A 6,038-nucleotide genomic window follows, 5' to 3' on the forward strand; every position below is an offset into this window, starting at 1 on the left:
AGAGCCTTAAAGATCATGGTGCCTATGGTACAGGGTATTATGAACTTTCCAGGATCCTGTCTCTTCTGAGGCAATGTCAGTTGATCCAGATCACTTAGTTCATTGATGAACAAGGGAGGTTCAACTTCCCAAGTATCAATGCCAAATAATTTGGCATTTAGCTTCATGATTGCACCAAGAAACTTGGCAGCTTGCTCTTCAGTAACATCCTCATTCTCTTCAGAAGAGGAATACTCATCAGAGCTCATGAAGGGCATAAGGAGGTTCAATGGGATCTCTATGGTCTCTAGATGGGCCCCATAGTCCTTTGGTTCCTCAGAGGGAAGCTCCTTATTGACCACTGGACGTCCCAGGAGGTCTTCCTCCTTGGGATTCACGTCCTCTCCTCTCCTCACAGGTTCGGCCATGGCGCTTATGTCAATGGCCTTGCACTCTCCTTTCGGATTCTCTTCTGTATTCCTTGGGAGAGTACTAGGAGGGATTTCAGTGATCCTTTTACTCAGTTGGCCCACTTGTGCTTCCAGATTTCTAATGGAAGACCTTGTTTCATTCATGAAACTGGACAGGAAGCATGCACAAGTGGAAGGGACATGAAGAATGGAGCTTTGGAGAATTGACAGCGACGCGCACGCGTGGCTGATGCGCACGCATGACCGTACGCAGCTGGGATTTGCGTGCAAAAGCTGGCGCATTCGTGTGGTGATGCAAAAATTCCATCGACGCGTACGCACGGTCGACATGTACGCGTGGCCTGGGGAGTTCATATGACGTGAACGCAAGGCCGACGCGCACGCGTGATGCCCAGCACGTGACATCATTAATGAAATTGTGCCTGGTGATTTCTGAGGGGTTCCAGGCCCAATCTGAGCTCAAATCTGCATGGAAAAGACCCAAAGAACCAAGGAGGAAGGGGGAAAACTCATTCATACACACATTACACACAATTTTAGCTAGTTTTTGTTCTTATTTTTATAGAGAGAGAAACTCTCATTTCTCTCTAGATCTTAGCCTTTTCAATTTCAATTTCACTTGGATCCTTTGGCTAGATCTATGTTAATTCAATTTTACATTACTTTAATTTGTAGATCTTATTCTCCTACTCTCATTTGATGTTCTTGTTATTCTAGTTAATTTGGATCTTAGATTTAGAACTTGTTCACATTGATATCTATTAATGCATTGAGGAATTTCATGTTCATTGTTGTTAATTACTTTGTTGTTGTTAGTTGTTCGTAGTAAATAACTTTGATTTGAATTCGCTTCTCAATTTCACAATGTTTTTCATCCTTGCTCACCAAGTGTTTGAGGAATTGTCCATTATAGTTATGGAGTTGATGCACGGAAACTTGTCTCTCAACAATTTCCCTCGGCAAGTATACCGAATTATCGTCAAGTAAAAACTCATAATAGAGTGAGGTCGAATCCCACAGGGATTGATTGGTCAATCAACTTTAATTAGAGAAATATTCTAGTTGAGCTACGCAGAATTTGATGTGAGAGTTGCAGGAAATTAAATGGCGGAAAGTAAATAGTGATGCCAGGGCATTTTGGCCAGTTTCACTGACCTTTTCTTTACTGTTTTTAAGGTAGTTTCATGCATTCCCTTAGGAAATAAGCTAGTTTTGGGTAGATATTCACTTACACCTTTATTCAAGCATACATTGTGCATTTTACATTATTTCATGAGGATTTTGCATGAGTTTAGTGACAAATTATATGCTGCATTGCCCATGACTTGGACTAGAACTTTGATGCGCTCTATTGCTTGATTTCAGGACCAAAGGAAGCAAGGAATGGGAGGTAACTTGCAAAGTTAATGAGAAAGGAGCTAAAGTCTCTGCCCACTTCACATTTTCTCTCTGCAAGTAAAGCCAAGCCCAAATGAAGAAGAGAACTGCTTCAAACTCAAGATCCAAAGGCCCAAGACTTGAAGAGCCAACTAGAAGCTGAGAAAAGTAGTATATATAGGAGTAGCTTTGAATTGTTTAGGAGTTCTGAGAGTCGGAAAAGAGAACTACTCTCTATATTTTACCTTTTCTGCATTTTCTAGTTTTAGGATGTATTCTCCATCTTTGTTTTCATTTTCTAGAGCTATGAACAACTAAACCCCTTTCATTGGGTTAGGGAGCTCTGTTGTAATTTGATGGATCAATACTCCCACGTGAACTTGGTTAACGTGGGAGCTAACGTAAGAAGCAAGAGTGGTCGACAACGTTAATGACACCCAACATTGACACTAACGTTGGAGGCAACCACACAACCCCCCAAGGAGCCACGTTAACTTCCACGTTAACTTAGTTAACGTGGAAGCTAACGTTGATGAGTGAAAGAATGGCCAACCTTAGTGACACTCAACATTGTCACTAACGTTCTCGAAGGATGGCAAGCCCACATTAAAGAGCCACGTTAACTAAGTTAACGTGGGCTCTAACGTGGGAACAAAGGGGGCTTTTCAAAGTTATTGGGAATGTTAAGTCTCAATAACGTGTGCGAAGGACTTAGAGGCAACGTTAGTGGCAACGTTTGTGCCACTAACGTTGAAGTTAAAGTGGCTTTTACTTAGGAACGTTAGTGAGAAAGTTGATTGTCACTAACGTTCTCGAACACATATTTTCACTAAACGTTAACACCCCTAACGACCTGAGCTAAAGTCTCTGCCTACTTCACACTTTCTCTCTGCAAGTAAAGCCAAGCCCAAATGAAGAAGAGAACTGCTTCAAACTCAAGATCCAAAGGCCCAAGACTTGAAGAGCCAACTAGAAGCTGAGAGAAGTAGTATATATAGGAGTAGCTTTGAATTGTTTAGGAGTTCTGAGAGTCGGAAAAGAGAACTACTCTCTATATTTTACCTTTTCTGCATTTTCTAGTTTTAGGATGTATTCTCCATCTTTGTTTTCATTTTCTAGAGCTATGAACAACTAAACCCCTTTCATTGGGTTAGGGAGCTCTGTTGTAATTTGATGGATCAATACTAATTTTCATTATTCTTCTTCTATCTTTTCTCTTGATTTTACTTGAAAGCTTTCGATCTTCATCCAATTGGGTAATTATCTTGGAAAAGAAGCTATTCAAACTTGGATCTCTTCTGAACCTTGAAAGAGGAATGAAGAGATCAAGCTAGAAATGCTTTCTCATGCTGGAACAAATTGGGTTTAGATAGGTATGTGACTATAACTTTCTCAATACTTGATTTGGGAAATGTATGTGGTATAATCAGTGACCATACTTCATTTCTTCTCATGAGCAATTGACCAAGGAATTGGCTATTGATCAAGATTTGAGAGATTGAATTTGTAATTCAATCAATTAAGATTGCCAAGGAGATCAATGAGTACATTGATTGAGGAAGAGATGAAAATAAACTTGATCTGGAGGATTGCAATATCTCCTAATCCCAATGAACTCCCCATCTCTGATCTTATCCATTCTCTTTAATTTCTGCCATTTACTTTTATGAGCAAATCCCCTGTTCCCATTTACATTTCTGCAATTTACTTTCAGTCATTTACTTCCAGTCCTTTAATTCTAGCATTTACTTTTCTGTTATTTACATTACCACCATTTTATTTTCTGCAACTCTCAACCCAAATTCTGGATTTGCTCAACTAGAATATTCTTCTGATTAAAGTTGCTTGATCAATCAATCCCTGTGGGATTCGACCTCACTCTATTGTGAGTTTTTACTTGACGACAAATTCGGTACACTTTCCGATGGAAATTTATTGAGAGACAGTTTCCACCCGCATCAAATAGCAAAAAATGTAAATCCTAGAAATAAAGAGCTGAATATAAATGACGGAAAGTAAAGTGCAGAATCTTAAATGGGGAATGGAGAATTTAGCATGAAAGTAAATTGCAAAAATTAAAGAGAATGGGTAAGATCAGAAATGGGGGATTCATTGGGCTTAAGAGATGTTGCATTCTCCGGATCAAGTTCATTTTCTTCTCTTCCTCAATCAATGCATTCATTGATATCCTTGGCAATCTTAAGTGATTAAATTCCAATTCCTTGGTAATTCAATCTCTCAAATCTTGATCAATAGCCAATTCCTTGGTCAATTGCTCATGAGAAGAGATGAAGTATGGTCACTGATTATACCACATGCATTTCCCAAATCATTCTCTAGTTCAAAACTACTCCTATATATACTACTCTTCTGATCTTCTAGTTGGCTCTTCAAGTCTTGGATATGGGCCTTTGGATCTTGAGTTGAAGCAGTTTGGAATCTTTAGTGGGCTCAGCTTTACTTGCAGAGAAAGTGTGAAGTAGGCATGGACTTTGGCTAGGACATTAGTGGCGTTAACGTTAAGTGAAAATGTGAGTTCGAGAACATTAGTGATGATCACCTTTTGCACTAACGTTCCTAGCCGAAGATGAGTTACGTTAACTTCAACGTTAGTGGCACTAACGTGACCACTAACGTTGCCTCTTGGTCCATCGCGAGCGTTATTGGCGTTTACCTTTGCCAATAACGTTGCCTTTAGCCCCTTTTTTTCACGTTAGAGTCCACGTTAGTATAACTAACGTGGCTCTTAACGTGGGCATGCCTTAGCCTCGAGAGCGTTAGTGATACTTACCTTTGTCACTAACGCTCCAAACGCCCCTTCTCATGTTAGTGCCCCACGTTAATTGTCTTAACGTGGCCACTAATGTGGCGGTAATTGCCATCTCCAACGTTAGTGACAAGGTGAGTGTCACTTACTTTGGCTCATCAATTCTTTCCTCCACGTTAGCTTCCACGTTAATGCACTTAACGTGGTTACTAACATGGCTAATAGTGGCTTAGTCCAACGTTAGTGACAAAAGTGAGTGTCACTAACGTTGGCGATTCCTTGCTCCTTCCACGTTAGAGTTCACATTAACCAAGTTAACGTGGCTCTTAACGTAGCCAATATGGGCTTAGTCCAACGTTAGTGACAAAGGTGAGTGTCACTAACGTTGGCATTATCTTCCTCTTCCACGTTAGAGTTCACGTTAACTGAGTTAACGTGACTCTTAACGTGGCCAATTGCCCTTTTGGAGCATTAGTGGCACTTACTTTTACCACTAACGCTTGGAGCTTCCTTTTCTTCCACGTTAACTACCACGATTAACGTGGGCTGTCTTCGAAGACATTATTGGTGATTACTTTTCTCATTAACGTTGCAAGCTAGCTCCCATTCCACGTTAGTGGTCATGTTAGTTAGACTAACGTGGCTAGTAACGTGGCTTTTCCTTGCTTCCTTTGACCTGAAATCAAGCAAATAAAGTGCATCAAAGCTCAAATCTAAGTTATGAGTCATGCATCTTCCAATTTGTCATTAAATTCATGCATAATTCTCATGAAATCATATAAAATTTACAATGTTTGCTTGAATCAAGATGTAAGTGAAATTCTACCCAAAACTTGCTTATTTTCTAAGAAAATGCATGAAACTACATTAAAACAGTAAAGAAAAGGTCAGTGAAACTGGCCAAAATGCCCTGGCATCACAACACCAAACTTAAAGCTTGCTTGTCCCTAAGCAAGTACTGGAACAAGAGAATGATGAATGAAATGACAAGAGAAATGAATCATTATTGTGGAAGTCATGTCCTTGGTTTTATGGGGTTTCATGCATAGCGACTTAGGTTCATTCCTTTACTGGCTTTCAGACCTTTATCATGTCCTGGAGTACTCACTTGATTGCACCTTTTTAGACTTTTATTGGTTGACCCCTTTGTCTTTTCAAGGTTTATTGCATCCTTAGGCTAACTGCTCTGTGAGGGGTGACTCTTTAAAATAAGCTTTCAGCCAACACTCCCGAACCAGTTGGTTCAGAGTGCTAGGTGTTGAGACACCCCTAAGGACTTACTTCCTCAAGTCTCTCTCCCCCATACATGCACACCACAGGCACATGGTTTGTTATTTTCTTTCCTTGAGGCCTTGGTGTCCAGTACCTCTTTGGGTTGCTAAATGTTCTGTAGCAAGGTTGCTCTTGATAGTAGATTTTCAGTTGATAATCCCGGGTTAGTTAACCCAAGTTACCAAGTGATGAAGCACTCCTAAGAACTTATT

This window comes from Arachis ipaensis, chromosome B10 (assembly GCF_000816755.2).
Source record: "Arachis ipaensis cultivar K30076 chromosome B10, Araip1.1, whole genome shotgun sequence".
NCBI classification, from domain to species: domain Eukaryota; kingdom Viridiplantae; phylum Streptophyta; class Magnoliopsida; order Fabales; family Fabaceae; genus Arachis; species Arachis ipaensis.